This window comes from Heteronotia binoei, chromosome 21, assembly GCF_032191835.1.
Source record: "Heteronotia binoei isolate CCM8104 ecotype False Entrance Well chromosome 21, APGP_CSIRO_Hbin_v1, whole genome shotgun sequence".
In the NCBI taxonomy this organism is placed as follows: Eukaryota; Metazoa; Chordata; class Lepidosauria; order Squamata; family Gekkonidae; genus Heteronotia; species Heteronotia binoei.
In genome coordinates this window covers 26,860,921-26,877,621 of record NC_083243.1, presented here as the reverse complement: position 1 = coordinate 26,877,621, position 16,701 = coordinate 26,860,921, and positions in this window count along the sequence as shown.

Here is a 16,701-nt window from a genome sequence, read left to right as displayed (position 1 = left end):
GGAAGGAAGGAAGGAAGGAAGGAAGGAAGGAAGGAAGGAAGGAAGGAAGGCTGCTGCATAGAGCAGTATACTGTAAGTCGTTCTGAAGAATAAAGATCTGGAACGGGTAGGCAGAGAGTGGGAATTTGTACAGGAGCCTGGCATTTCCAAGAGGATAGTGGAAGAATGCAATGGTGACCAAGAAGACTTCTGTCTCTGGCTGCTTTCCGGTGGCACGATAAACAATGGTTTATTTCAGCCTCGTTCTTGTGCTAGCGTGATGGAACAGGCCTGCTTTGACTTGCAGACCCTGCTCTGCCTACCCCTCCCTGGGGTTGCCAACTCCTGGAGGGAGTTACTTCTTACTTCCACTACTAGAGTAACTCATTGCCACCGCTTACCCTTTTGAGGGGGTTTCCTGCTAGGAGGGACAGGGCCCCTATCAGGAGATTGGATTTATACCCCCCACTTCACTACCCAAAGGAGATCAGAGCAAGGCATATGTCTCCCCTCCCCCAGTTAGTCCTAACAACCATCTTGTGAGTTGGGTTGGGATGAGCGAGAGAGAGATTTATGCCCCACCCTTCACTATCCAAAGGAGTCTCCGAGTTGCTTATAATCTCCTTCTCTTCTGCTCCCCACAACAGACTCCCTGTGAGGTAGGTGGGGCTGAGAGCCCTGACAGAAACTGCTCTTTCAAGAACAGCTTCTGACAGAGTTATGACTGACCCAAGGTCACTCCAACAAATACATGCGGAGGAGCGAGGAATCAAGCCCGATTTGCCCAGGTAAGAGTCTGCACACCTAACCACTACACCAAACTGGCTGCCATCGCTGGTTCCAAATCTTCATCCCTGCTGGCAGGGGGATGCTGGAGCTGCTTCTGGAGTCTTCTGCCACACCTGGTTTGCGTTCAAGATGCGATAACAGAAGTGGCATCACTGCTACAACAAAATCATAGAGTTTGCCCCAAACCCAGGGTGTTATCACGTGACATCCATGGCATGATGACATCACTCAGAAGTTTGGGGTAGGGCTTCCCTCACCGACCAGCTGTTTGGCAGCAGATCAGAACCCTAAAGACCAGGAATCCCCTGGCTAGTCCAGGGATCTGGCAACTCTAAGTGAGGTGTTCAGTGAACAACACAATAGGAATTAGGGCTGTAGAACCAACCAGAAGTCTAAAACCAGAACTGAAGTATTAGCACAACACATTAGCCCATACAACAATTACACAGAAGGAAGCAGGGATCGTTTTGTAGAAAAATAAGTGGGAGAGCTCATTAGCACAACTCATTAGCAAATGCCACCCCCTTAGCAGCCAAAAGCAACCCGATGCAAGAAAGGAGAGCCCCAGGTGAGCAAGGCCTGATTGGGCTGACTAGAGATCCAGCCAGCCCCAAGCAGGCCTCGCTTGCTTGGGGCTCTCCTGGGCCACCCCTCCCCAGTCAAAAAGCCAGCGAGTCACTCGCTGCCCAAAATCACATAAGAAGCGGAGAAAGGGTGGTGTGGGTTTCTCTAGGGGTTAATGAGGGCTGCTGGGGGCATGGCAAAGCCCCTAGTGGATGACTGGCTGACCAGCACAATTTCATTTCCTAAATCCCTTGGCTTTATATGTTTTATTCTAAAAGCGAAGATGAAATGCTACTGATTGTTCAGGAGATGGTATGGTAGGGTTATGTAGTAGTTCACATAATGAGAGAGTTGTTGACTCTCTTTGCATACATGCTCATATTGATATTTTCCAATGTCAGTGTAATTGTTTATATAACACTGTTGAAGTATTTAGCATCAATTATCCCTTATATTTTGTCCTAAAGAAAGAAGCATGTCTACCACCTACAGGTGGTGGAGTCACAATAAATGTCTAAAAACATTTCTCCAAATATGACTATGACTGTAACTCCCACTGTAGATTAGAACTCCTGCTCATGGGAGTGGAAGTGGGGAACCAGAAAGAGAGGAGATGAAATAAAAGTCAGTATGATATAGAGATCAGGATATTGTGCTACAGCTGGGAAACTTCAGTTTCAAATCCACAGCATCATGGAGCGCACTGAGTAACCCTGAACCAGTCACGGACAACCAGCCTAGCCTACCTCACAGAACTACTGTGAGGAAAAGGGAGGGGGAAGTGCTTATTTTGTGCTTATTTTGACTGCTTTGTGTGTGTGTGTGTATATATATGTGGAAGTGCAGCCAGCTGCTGGGGGTTGAGGAAATGAAGATTGTATTCAGGGGAACTGCACTGCTGTATTTTTTATTTATTTATTTTAGGGAATGGGAAAGTCTCCCAGCCCCACCCCCAAAGTCCCCAGGTATTTTCTGAGTTATTGGCAATCCTAGAAAGAGATAATACCAGAGGGCACTCTTTCTGACCTTAATTTATCTCTCAGGGTTCTAATAAACTTGAAATGGAAAAAGGGACCCACAAATAATGTTCTGATTATGAATTCTTTGGAGGAAGATTGGAATAAAATTTAATACATGAACCCTACCACAGTGCTCCATTGAACAAATTAATGTGGATATTTTCCACCTCATTTGAAAGTGTGCTTTCAGGGTCCGGGTGACTGGTGTTTTCCTGCCACCATAAACACTTTTTTTTTTTTTCTTTTGAGGACATATTCTACCCCAAGAAAACATTTGAATTTAGCTTTATGCTACCAGGAACAATATGTGAAAGGTTTTTTCCCCATTCAGAATACAATATCATGGTCAAACACTGCTCTTTGAAGCTCAAATGCCTATGAACATAGAAATGCAAAAGATTACACACCTGCAACATAAATGCGTACACATGTCTTATATACCTGGCTTGACAGAATGGGAAAGTGAGAGAGTTCCTGAGGCCTCTACCAGAGCTGTATTAGCATCACCCAAGACTAAATATCAGTTTTTGACACTTGGTTAAATGTCACTCATATCAGCTCCTTATTAACTTGCTCTACAAAAGGAGGTTATTTTTGTTTAATGCTTTCTGTTACTCATGGTCAGAATCCTAGCCTAGCCTTTCTCATCCTGGCAGCCTTTTCTCTGATTAAATAGCTATTTTTGCAGCCATCCTGCATTTGTTGATGGAATCTCCATGAATATTCATTGCCCAAGCACTTTTTCCCCCTTCTGCATGCTCAGAGGTTCTTTTTCATCTTTTTTTTACAGCTGCCATTCAGCAAGCAGGTAACATTTGCTCGGTGGGAGGTAGCACGATCCCCGAAATAAACGACTATTTTTAGCATGAACACTATGCTAGCCGGTATTTACAGAGTTCACTAGAAAACATGATTCTGTGCAATGGGCAGGGCAAAACCTCCTTCGATCTTGTTTCGCTAGGAGCACACACCAATTGACACCCTCCTGACATTCTAAATAGATCTTCTGATTTCCCCCCTGCTCTTTCTTCTAACTCTGGCAATAATTTTCCTGTCCTGAACTGTGAGCGTGACCTTCCCTTTTTTCCCCTTCAACACTTCTCGAAAATTACCTTTTTTCTTTGTCTTTAGTGAAGTAAAATATCTTTGTTTGGGTCATGGGTTTGAGAAAGGGCTTACGTGGTTATTATTGTCAATGGAAGAGCTGAAGGGAACAGGGCTAGAGTTGACACATGACTACCACAAGATTACTTTGACCAAAAAAAAAAAATAGAAATCCAACAACACTCTCAAAATTCATCTACAGGTGTCTGGCTTTGAGCCACCCGGTGGCAGCTTTTCAACCTGAAGCTTGTTTCCAGTCCTAATCTGGAGAGAAGCACAAAGCATATTTCATTGGTTTGGGGGTAGTGGACAACTGTGTTTGCTAAAACTGAGCTCACAAATTGATTCCAACATAAGAACATAAGAGAAGCCATGTTGGATCAGGCCAATGGCTCATCCAGTCCCAACACTCTGTGTCACACAGTGGCCAAAAAAAACCCCAAGTGCCATCAGGAGGTTCACCAGTGGGGCCAGGACACTAGAAGCCCTACCGCTTGTGGGCATTCGATGAAATTGCTGAGCAGACAGGTTAAAATGGATAAAAGGAAGTACTTCTTCACCCAAAGGGTGATTAACATGTGGAATTCACTGCCACAGGAGGTGGTGGCGGCCACAAGTATAGCCACCTTCAAGAGGGGTTTAGATAAAAATATGGAGCACAGGTCCATCAATGGCTATTAGCCACAGTGCCAAGCCGAGAGTGTGTATATATAAAAATTTTTGCCACTGTGTGACACAGAGTTTGGACTGGATGGGCTGTTGGCCTGATCCAACATGGCTTCTCTTATGTTCTTATGTTCTTATGTTTATGTTCTTACTACTGTGCCCCCCCCCCCCCGAATACAGAGCATCACTGTCTCAGACAGAGAGTTCCAACGATAAGCTGTAGCTAATAGCCACTGATGGACCTCTGCTCCATATGCTTATCCAATCCCCTCTTGAAGCTGTCTATGCTTGTAGCTGCCACCACCTCCTGTGGCAGTGAATTCCATGTGTTAATCACCCGTTGGGTGAAGAAGTACTTCCTTTTAGCCGTTCTAACCCTACTGCTCAGAAATTTCATTGAATGCCCACAAGTTCTGGTACTGTGAGAAAGGGAGAAAAGTACTTCTTTCTATACCTTCTCTATCCCATGCATAATCTTGTAAACCTCTATCATGTCACCCCCGCAGTTGACGTTTCTCCAAGCTAAAGAGCCCCAAGCGTTTTAACCTTTCTCCACAGGGAAAGTGTTCCAACCCTTTAATCATTCTAGTTGCCCTTTTCTGCACTTTTCCCAATGCTATAATATCTTTTTCGAGGTGCGGTGACCAGAATTATACACAGTATTCCAAATGAGGGCCACACCATCGATTTATACAGGGGCATTATGATAAATGCAAGGGGAGAAAGGATGGGGAGGGGAAGAGAAAATAATATGTGAACAGGGGACTTGTTCTTGAACCACAAATGTCCCCAAGAATCCCCACTGTGCCTGCTAACACCTTCCCTGGTGCCCATGAAGTATTTTTAGATGGTGGGTGAGGCCATGTGTGGTTCTTGCTCAGGGCTTCTGGCTATCCATTGAATTTTAGACCAAAGTTCACTGCCCAAGCCTTGTATTGCCAAAGGGTTGACAATCTCCAGATGACAGATCATTTCTTCAGAGAAAATGGCAGCTCTGGAGGCTAGACTCTATGGCACTATACCCTGATGATTGCATAATAAAAAGCAGAGACATCACCCTGCCAACAAAAGTCGTATAGTCACAGCGACAGTATTCCCAGTAGTAATGTATGGCTGTAAGAGTTGGACCATAAGGAAGGCCGAGCACAGAAGAATAGATGTTTTTTGAGCTGTGGTGCTGGAGAAGTCCCTTGGACTGCAAGAAGATAAATCAGTTAGTCCTAAGGGAAATCAACCCTGACTGTTCCTTGGAAGGTCAGATGCTGAAGCTGAAGCTCTTAACTTTGGCCACCAAATGGGAAGGGAGCACTCACTGGAGAAGACCCTGATGCTGGGAAAGATAGAAGGCAAAAGAAGAAGGGGATGGCGGCAAAAGATGAGATGGCTAGACAGCGTTTCTGATGTAACTAACATGAATTTGAGCGGATTTCGGAAGATGGTGGAAGACAGGAGGGCCTGGCGTGACTTGGTACATGGGGTTGCAAAGAGTCGGACTTGACTTTGCGACTGAACAACAAATACCCTGCTTAGGACCCTCCCCTCCTCAACCCCCACCCCACCGAGGGCTCCTCTCCCAGGTCTCCAAGAATTTTCCAACCTGTTGCAGGCAATCTTTTGCAACTGCCCACTCTCCTCTGATTTAATAGCCCAGATAATGGATGCATTCAGACATTCACAAGGAACAGAAGTTAATTAGTATGTGATGGGCGTGAACACAACTCTCCGTTTCCCTTCTTTCCCTCAGACACAGCTGGAGTTTATTACTCCCCAACCAGGGTTCTAAACTGTATCAGAAATTTAGTATCCTGAAGAAGAAGAAGAGAAGAGACTGGATTTATACCCCACCCTTTGCTAGTCAAAGGATCCTCAGAGGGCCATACAAATCTCCCTTCCCCTCCCCACAACAGACACCCTGTGGAGTAGGTGGAGCTGAGAGAGCTTTGAGATAATTGCTCATGAGCAGAACAGCCTGGAGGAGAATTTGTGGCTGACCCAAGGTCACACCAGCTGGTGTATGTGGAGGAGTGGGGAATCAAACCTTGTTCTCCCAGATAAGAGTCCACAGACTTAACCACTATACCAAACTGGCTCTCTTTCTGGCTGGGGTGGAGCCCGAGTTGGTTTTGGTGGGAGGGACCATCTTCAAAACCAGGTGTATACAATCTGTGAAAGATCTTTATCGGACTCCAGAGAGCTGCAGCCAGTCAGAGTATATATAAGGAAAACAAATAATTTAATATCATTGACAATGTGTGATTTTTGATGCCATTTCAAACATGCTACATTTTCCTCTGTCATGGCTGGACTAGCCCTGGGCATGGAAGGATGCTACCAGCTATATGCTTCTCATAGGTCTTGCCTGGCTCCTGGAGTCTGGCCTTTAGAGAACATCTGTTCTGGAGGATGACTGTGCAAGAAAGGGAAAGCAGATGGGCGAGGGGCACATCTGGATTTTTTGCACGACTGGGGCAAGGTTTCAAAAGAAACTTACATAGGGGGAGATGTGCTGGCTGTTTTCCATATCTGAAGCTTGCTTGTCTCCTGCTTACTCACAGCTGCTTTGTGTGCTTGTGTTACAGTCACTTTCTTCAAAGGTTGGCAAGTGCTCTTTTGAAAGTCCTGCCATTTATACCTGACCTGATGCTTAATTCGGCAGCTGATTCTCGCTGTCCTGCTAAAACGCCAAATGCTGCCTTTACGCCTCAAATGTCAGTACCAAAAGGAACACTATTGTTCTTCTAGCTCTGAAAAGAAATTCAGTATTATATAACAATACCATAAATCTCCAGTGTTCCCTAAGGCACAGGGGACCAGACTGGAGAGAGCCGACAGTAGAAATTCTCACCACTTAGAGAAGATGAAGAAGATATTGGATTTATATCCTGTCCTCCACTCCGAATCTCAGGGTCTCAGAGCGGCTCACAATCTCCTTTACCTTCCTCCCCCACAACAGACACCCTGTGAGGTGGGTGGGGCTGAGAGGACTCTTACAGCAGCTGCCCTTTTAAGGACAACCTCTGCCAGAGCTATGGCTGACCCAAGGCCATTCCAGCAGGTGCAAGTGGAGGAGAGAGGAATCCAACCCGGTTCTCCCAGATAAGAGTCCGCCCACTTAACCACTACACCAAACTGGCAATGGGGATTGTTATAATCAGGGCTTTTTTTAAACAGGTATGCACAGGAATGCCGTTCTGGCTGGCTTGGTGCTATGGGGTGTGGCGTAATATGCAAATATGTTCCTGCTGGGCTTTTTCTTCAAAAAAGCCCTGGTTATGATTATTATGATAATGGAGATTTTCTGATTATTTCACAGAATTATTCTGCTTCTGGTCATAATGCAAAAGGACAAGGAACAATGCTTATCTTACAGGCTTTAAGGATTAGCAGTAGGCTTGCCATTTGCCCTCCTTCCATATGTAAACTCATGCCTTTGGCCCAGTCCCCCACCCTTGAGAAATTGAGGAGCAGGAGAAAAGAATGACCAGAAAATGGCCTCCATAGTGACACTCTAGGAATTTCCCTATGTTGTTATGGTCTTTACCACAGAGATTAGGAGAAGTTCCTAGAGCGTCACCTGGAAGTGAAGTCACATGCTCTTCAAAAGCCACCATCCCCAAGCACCGCCCTCAAAATCTCTCAACATTTGCTGAGAAAGTACTGGCAACCCTAACTAGCAACAAACATGTTCTCTCCTCCATTTCTTCTGAAAATTTGGGATTAAGTTTTTTTACCTCAAGAAAAGGTGGGATACAGAATGAAAAAAGGGGGATAGGAAAAAGTCTAAATTCATCAAAAATTTCAAGTATTTTAAATAGTTACGTACAAGTAAAATCAACTCTTAGTAAAAATACATGTTTCAAATGTAGAAGCAAACAATACAACATTATTATTATAATATTTCGAGGAGAGTTTTCTCTTTAAAAAAACAGGCAATAACTTCTAAATAGCAGCAACCTATTAACAATAAAAAAGGGCTACATCTTTAACAGTTAAACATTTTTCTGTGCTAAGTTTCACATTCCTTAAAACCTGGATCGTTTATCGGTTTCTAAGACTTATTCTTACTATTTAAATGCTAGTGGGATACTGAATAAAAAGATTAAAACAAAAATCAGTATCTACATCACCTTTAGTATAACGTTCAAATAGTTTCAAAAATCAGGAAATGTTAACTATTCCCATAATACAAGTAGTAAGCTTGCCATTGTTTGGAGGTTCTAGCAGGGGAGCACAGCTATCATATGCCTTTGATCAAAGAATGGTACATTCCTTCTATCTGGGATGGTCGTCCTCTTCCACCGAGTGCACAGCTTCGAGAGGGACGCACATGGAGTGGCAAGGGAGGTAGGGGACACCCGCCTAGCCAGTCAGATCAACTGAATCAACCCTGGCAATCAATGGGGTGACAGATGTCGCAGCCAGATTCCCTTAAACATCCAGTAAACTTGCCATTTCTGCTGAAATTCTTTCAGCTCACAGCAACTTTGTGAGGTAGATCAGAGCAGGGCCGGCCCTAGACTGTCTGGCACCCTAGGCAAGGCTAACTTCCGGTGCCCCTCCTGCACTTATAATGTCACCAAGTCACACAGGGAGCGCCCAATTTGGCACCCCCAGAAGGCTGGGGCGCTAGGCAATTGCCTAGTTTAGGCTGAGAGATTAGGCCCTGAGATTAGGCTGAGAGACAGTGACTGACTCAAGGTCACCCAGTGAACTTTGTGACAGACCTTGGCTTCAAAACTGACTCTCCCAAATCCTAGCCCAGTTCTCTATCCCACTACCTCATGCTTGCTCCCTTGCCCTTCTTTGTCAATGTTCATGCTACAAATCTGCTAACACCTTTCTCACGCTCTGGCAGTTTCAGATATCAAGGCCTTATCATTTGACTCGCAAGTCTGCCATACACCACACTTAAACCCTGGTTTAAGTTGTGAATAAAGAGCGTCAAAGGAAAGTCGTGAGGGGGAAAAAATAATTAGGGAAGCTGTGATGCAGTTGCACAAAAAATAGACCACTACCATCTGCTAGTGCTGTTTTGAAGGCTGGGAAGGAACAATGCTGGTTTTGTTTGTAAATACTGGGATAACACAACCCCTCTCATTGCACCTCAGTTGTCTGTAATTCGCATACAATCTGCATATATTTGCATGGGAGATCCAAAAGGCACGCAGCCCCCACCTTCAACGATTTCTCATGCCGTTTCTAGATAGGATTGCACTACTAAACTGGTTTCAGCCTAACCAGAGTTATATCTTTCTAAGCCAATGGACCGCTGTGAATTTAGGGTATCACTCTGCTTAAGGCAGTGAGAAGGAGGCATGCAGGATAGGGTTGTCAACCCCCAGGTAGGGTCTGGAGATCTCCCATTTTTACAACTGATCTCCAGCTGGCAGAGATCAGCTCCCCTGGAGAAAATAGAATCAAACAACAACCAGTGTACAAATAGTAAATGCAAAATAATCACAGAAGTAAGACACTTTAGAAAGATAACAAAGTATCTATATTACAAGAAGTCAAAGTTAAACCAATAATATGCACCCAGCTACAAAGAGTCCATCCACAAAGGATAGCTTCCGTTGTTCCGCAGGTTTGTCTCTTAAAGGGCCAACAGTCCCACTTTAAATTCCAAGCCGCAGCTTCTGTAGACAAGAAAAAGTTTGTCTTGTTTTGAGTCATAAAGACTTCAATAGCATTGAAAAGATACAGAACTCTCACGGCAAGATAAATCCAAAAGAAAAGGAGAGAACTCGCCACATCTATAACGCTGGTGGTTTTGAAGCCTTCCCCTGCTCTCTCTCTTATAAGAATGCAGTTTTTCCAAGGAGCCCCCATGTAAATATTAGTTGAACGAACAAAACGTCGTATCTTTTCTTCACTGCAGCAGGATCTTATCTTGTTGCAGTGAAGAAAAGATATGACGTTAGCTGGTTAGCTACGGGCCTGGGAATAACACAAGCCCAAGGAATAATATACCCTGATCTGGATAATTGAGGCTAGCCTGCTCTCCTCAACTCTCAGAAGCTAAGCAAGATCGACTCTGGTTGGTGTTTGGATAGAAGAATACCAAGGAAGTCCAGACTTGCCGCAGAGAGGCAGGCAATGGCAAACCACCTCTGAATGTCTCTACAGAGCTGCCATAATAATGATGATGATTATATTGGATTTGTATCCCGCCCTTCACTCTGAATCTCAGAGTCACAGAGTGGCCCACAATCTCTTTTACCCTCCTCCCCCACAAAAGACACCCTGTGAGGTGGGTGGGGCTGACGGAGCTCTCCCCAGAAGCTACCCTTTCAAGGACAGCTCCTATGAGAGCTGACCCAAGGCCATTCTAGCAGCTGCAAGTGGAGGAGTGGGAAATCAAACCCAGTTCTCCTAGATAAGAGTGTACACACTTAACCACCACATCAAACTAATAGAAATAAAGTGCACAATTGTACCATCCCAAAACCATTCCCCACCCCCACCCCAGCCTGTGGAAAAATTGTCTTCCACAAAACCAGTCCCTGGTGCCAAAAAGTTTGGGGACCACTGCTCTAAATTGAACAAGAACTGGCTGTACATCTCCCCTGAAAAATCATGTCTTTCCCCTGACCAGATACCCCAAAATTTGCTTTCGAAGTCCAGGTTTTTCCAAAATGTGGCAGCAACTTTAACACTGTTTTGATTTTAGCATGACCCATTTTGAACATCTCCTCAGGGAAGAAATCCCATCCCACCATTTCTCCTTAAATAGAAACTGTCAAACTGTGACCAATAAGAAGGGGGCAGGCAGAATGGACAAAGCAAAGCAACTGTTTTTGGTTTTCTATCCTTTGGCCGAATTAATGCCAACTGAGCCCTATGCCTTCAGAAAAAGACACACCGGGGCCATTTGGTGCACAGAATTTAAGTTCTTATCACAGGGGTAAACAGCTTTAAAAGGGGATTAGTTTGATTTATGGAGGATAAGTCTATCAATGGCTACTAGCCACAGTGACTGAAAGGAACCTCCACAATCAGAGGCACTAATCCTCTGAAAGCCAGTGCCAGGAAGCAAGTTCCATAATTTTGTAAGCAGAAATTCTACCTCATAAACCTTTTGACTTCCCACTTTGGCATTCTGGTCCCCTATGATGAGGAGGTCATCTTTTTTTGATGTTAATTCTAGAAGGTGTTGTAGATCTTCATAGAACAGGTCCACTTCAGCCTCTTCTGCATCAGTGGTTGGGGCATAGACTTGGATTACTGTGATATACTGTGATATTGAATGGTTTGCCTTGGATACGGACCAAGATCATACTAGAGATTGTATCCCATTACTGCCTTCTTCACTCTCTTATTAACTATAAAGACCACACCATTTCTTCTACAGGACTCTTGCCCACGATAATAGATGTAGTGATCCTCTGACTTAAATTCACCCATTCCTGTCCATTTTAGTTCGCAGATTCCCAATATGTCGATGTTCAGTCTTGCCATCTCTTGTTTGACCACATCTAGCTTACCTTGAGTCATAGATCTTACATTCCACATTCCAATGCAATATTGTTCTTTGCAGCATCGGACTGTTCTTTCACCATCAGACACATCCACAGCTGAGCGTCCTTTCGACTTTGACCCAGCCGCTTCACTCTTTCTGTGGTTACTTGGACTTGCCCTCCACTCTTCCCCAGTAGCATATTGGGCACCTTCTTCTAACCTGAGGGGCTCATCTTCCAGAGCCATATCTTTTAGCCTTTTGTTACTGTCCATGAGGTTTTCTTGGCAAGGATACTGGAGTGGATTGCCATTTTCTTCTCCAGTGGATCGCATTTTGTCTGGGTTCTCAACTGTGGCCTGTCCATCTTGGGTGGCCTTTCGTGGCATAGCCCACAGCCTCACTGAACTGTGCAAGCCCTCTTGCCACGTCAAGGCAGCAATCCATGAGAGAGGTTTTTCATATTGGGCCACACTTTTTGCATATTAGGCCACACACCCCTGATGTAGCCAGTCCTCCAAGAGCTTACAGTAGGCCCTGTACTAAGAGCCCTGTAAGCTCTAGGAGGATTGACTACATCAGGGGTGTGTGGCCTAATATGCAAAGGAGTTCCTGCTACAAAACCCCCCCCTGGAGACAGCATATAAAAATATCCATTTTTCCATATCCATAAGCCCAGGTGTATCGTGGCACTCTTATTCATGAGATACCAGAGCAGGGGTGGCCAAATTGTGGCCCAGGAGCTACATGTGGCTCTTTCACATTTATTGTGTGGCTCTCAAAGCCCCACCACCTCATTGGTTGACTTGGAAAAGTCATGCCTCTCTTTAAATCACTTCTCCAAGCCAAGGCAGCTGGCAGCTTGGAGAATGCATTTAAAATTAAAGTGGCTTTCTTTCTACCTCTCCCTCCCTCTTATCTATTTGCCTTCCTTCCTTCCAGTCTTGTGGCTCTCAAACATCTGGCATTCATGTCTTGTGGCTCTCAAACATCTGATGTTTATTCTAGGTGGCTTTTACATTAAACAAGTTTGGCCATCCCTGTGCCAGAGGAATAGTTTCCTCTTTCTCCGCCGCTTCTCCTGCTTCAAAGTGGCATGAACAGAGGGCAGGGGGGGTTTGTTGTCATCCATGTGGTTCTGTCCTTTGGCAACGCGGCCAGCATCTCTGCCAGCTAAGCAAGATCGCTGCACTTCTGAGACCCGCGGTGCACCGCGGAGTCCTTGAAATCTCGTCGTTCTTTCGTGACGATGGAGCGATGGGGAGTGGTGGCTTCACTCGTGCTCCTCACAGTCGAGTTCCCAGCGCTTGGCAATGGAATACTCATTAAGTGGAGGGAAAAGCAAAGTGGGCTTTTGTGCGCCTCCCACACGATCGCTTTGAATCGCCATCTGGTTGGTGCATCATGCCTTTTAAGTCCGCTAATGACACACCAAGTCTTGGGAGTTAAATAGGATTAAGTACACGCCATTCAAAAGTGGCAGGAGGAGGCACCATTAATCAGATGAATCACAGCTCAATTTTTCTTTCTCCTCGCTTTTGCGAGGATGTGGCTCCAGCTAAAGAATGAACCGGCTTTTTTTCTTCTTCTTCTTCTTCTTCTTCTTTAAACAACAACAAAAATGAGACTGTAGTATTTTCTCCAAGGCAACGAAACCCACACAAGCTGCAGGTTGTACATCTCCCACTTTTCATACCTATGTATGAATTGGAGAAATGGCATTTCAGAGAGGGAGGCTCGGATACCTTTCATCTCCATCCTCCAGTGCATATACACTGTAGTGCCGTTGATCTAGAAGCAGGGGTGTCAAACTCATTTGTTATGAGGGCCAGATCTGACATAAATGAGACCTTTTCGGGCTGGGACATGTGTGTACCCTGGGGTCATTTTGTAGGGGAAAAGGTGCAGGAGCTCAGTAGCATATCTCATTTGCATATGCCCTGGGATCTGTGTGCAGCAGGGAGAGAACTCCCGGAGGTTCAGGAGCTGCGTTCCCGTGAGCTCCTGCTGAATTCAAACCCTGTGTGTGTGTATCTATCTATCTATCTATCTATCTATCTATCTATCTATCTATCTATCTATCTATCTATCTATCTATCTGTCTGTCTGTCTGTCTGTCTGTCTGTCTGTCTGTCTGTCTGTCTGTCTGTCTGTCTGTCTGTCTGTCTGTCTATGATTTGGCCCCTGGGCCGTATGTTTGACACCCCTGATCTAGAGCTCTTACAATGAATATTGTTGCCTTTCCCTGACTCTTTCGGGGTGTTCTCTCCCTGCTCCCTCCCATGCATGAACTGGAGAAATCGATCTGCAACATCTGTGTTAGATTACTGCAATGTGCTCTGCATGCAGCTGCCCGGGAGGCGGGGCGATGTTCAGAAGCTTCAATGGGCAGAGAACACTGCAGCCAGGACACTGACTAGAGTGCATGGTAGGGACAATATCACTCCAGGCTTGGTCCATCCACACTGGCCAGAATTTGTTGCTGGGCCCAATTTAAGGTGTTGCTATTGACCTTTAAAGCCATTTATGGTTTGGGACCAGCATACCTTAAGGACTACCTTGTCCCACACATGAATCAGCCCATCCACTATTGTCATGCTCTGATGCTCTGCTCTGGCTACCCCCATTTTCTGAGGCTAGATGGAAGACAATCCAATAGATGGCCTTCTCCGATGTGGCACAAAAATTATCAAAATTTCTCTGCACCTACAGGCAGGGCCTAGAAATCTTCTGAGCACTCTGTTATATCCTATGGAGACCAGTCCCCATAGGGCAGGGGTGTCAAACATGTGGCCCAGGGGCTGAATCAGGCCCCCATAGGGCTCCAATCAGGCCCCCAAGCAACTGGCTGTCATCTTGTTTCCTTCTCCCTCTCTCTTGATTTCTTCTGCATCTCAGCTTGCTTTGCCAGGCTTGCTCAACTGCAGAGGAACTACAGAGCAAAATCTCTATTTTCTCCATTGGCTGAGGCTCCTCCCTTGAGGAGGGAGAGCTTGTTTTTCCAGGCTCTCTCAATCACACAGCAGAGCTACTGAGCCATCCTCCTCCCCGCTCCTGTTTGTCTGTGTTCTTTATAAGTTTATATCACGGTTACCTAATCTTAAATAAGTATACACGTGGCCTGGCCCGACATGACCTGGCTCAACCTGACATGGTCCAGCCCAACAAAGTCTTTTTTATGTCAGAGCTGGCCCTCATAACAAATGAGTTCAACATCCCTGCCATAGGGTAGAATGAAGAATTGTCGGTATCTGGGACTGTTTTCTGAGCTAGAAGCACCAAACTTGGTGCCTCACCTCAAACCCTCCCTCCAGTTTCAAAAAGATTGGACCAGAGGGACTTGTTCTATGAGCCCCAAAAGAAGGTGCCCCCATCCTCCATTATTTCCAATGGAAGGAAGGTATTTAAAAGGAACACAGTTCCTTTAAATGTGATAGCCGGAACTCCCTTCAGAGTTCAATCGTAATTGTCACAGCCTTGCTCCTGGCTCTGCCCCCCAAATCCCCAGATATTTCCTGAGTTGGCAGGAAGCCATTTGTATTCTGGCAACCCCAAGATCTTGTAGTATTACAACTGATTTCCAGAAAACAGATCAATTCCCTGCAGGGCTTTTTTTGTAGAAAAAGCGCAGCAGGAACTCATTTGCCTATTAGGCCACACCCCCTGACACCAAGCCAGTTGGAACTGTGTTCCTGTGCATTCCTGTTCAAAAAAAGCCCTGGTTCCCTGAGAGAAAATGGTTCCCTTGGAAGGTGGATTCTATGGCTTTGTACCCTACTGGGGTCCCTAGTCTTCCCCAAACCCTGCCCTCCCCAGGCTCCATCCCCAAATCTCCAGGTAGGAGCTAGGGCTGCCACGTTCCTGGGTCAGGTGGGGTTTTCCCCGCCCAGGAAGTTCCCAACCCGCCGGCCCACATTGGGCCAGCAGGGGGATCCTCCCCTGACATCGCTGGCGCAATGATGTCACTCGCAGTGACATCATCGCGCTGCCATCACGTGCCAGCCGCTCTAGGAGCTTCCATGGAAACTCTATGGTCTTCCTGAACGCTCTAGCAATTTGGGAGGGAAAACTCTATGGTACAGTATAGTGACACCATCATGCTGCACATGCAGAGCACGGCGTGAAACAGCCCCCTGCCAAAGGCTGAGGGGTACTTGGCAACTCTAGTGGGAGCTGGCAACCTTAGCAGAGACAGCAGCTTTCTTCATCCATCATTTTATATTTTCCTTGCACACTTAATCTATTCTAGTTCTAAACAGTTGATCAATATAAAAGGCAAGACAGAAAGCTCACACAATGGAAGAAATGAGAACAATAAGGAAATGATAAGGCTGATAAAGGGGGGTGGGGAGAATACAAATGGCTTCCTGAATAGTCATTTACAAAAAAAAAAAAGACTTGTAAACTGGACAGCAATAATAAACATTTTCATACTGAGGGAGCTGGAAAGAGATACAGGCTGCAATCCTAAAAATACCACAACATCCCACTTTCCTGATAGTAAGACCGATGGAGACTTAGGATGGCTCCCACAGTCAGCCTAACAATAATTACAATACAGCCAGTTTGGTGTAGTGGTTAAGTGTGCGGACTCTTATCTGGGAGACCTGGGTTTGATTCAACATTCTTCTACTTGCACCTGCTGGAATGGCCTTGGGTCAGCCATAGCTCTTGCAGGAGTTGTCCTTGAAAGGGCAGCTGCTGTGAGAGCCCTCTCAGCCCCACCCATCTCACAGGGTGTCTGTTGTGGGGGGAGAAGATATAGGAGATTGCAAGACACTCTGAGTCTCTGATTCAGAGAGAAGGGCGGGGTATAAATCTGCAGTCTTCTTCTTCTTTCATTGTCAGGGGTTAATATATGCTAAACGATATCTGTCTGGCTTGGCAATCCTTGAATCTAGTTTGGCAGCTGGGACCAAGCCTTTTGGGCATGTGTGAAGCCAGATCTTTTGTCCGCTGAAGCCTCTTCCAGCAGATAATGAGGCAGCAGATGGAAAGATTGGTGAGGCTGCAAACTCTTTCAGAGAAATATTTGCGGACAATGGGACCCATAACAGCCTCCATTCCGTTTGGAACCAGGGCCTTGGATGCTTTGCAACCGGGGTGGGGTGTGTGTGTGGGGGG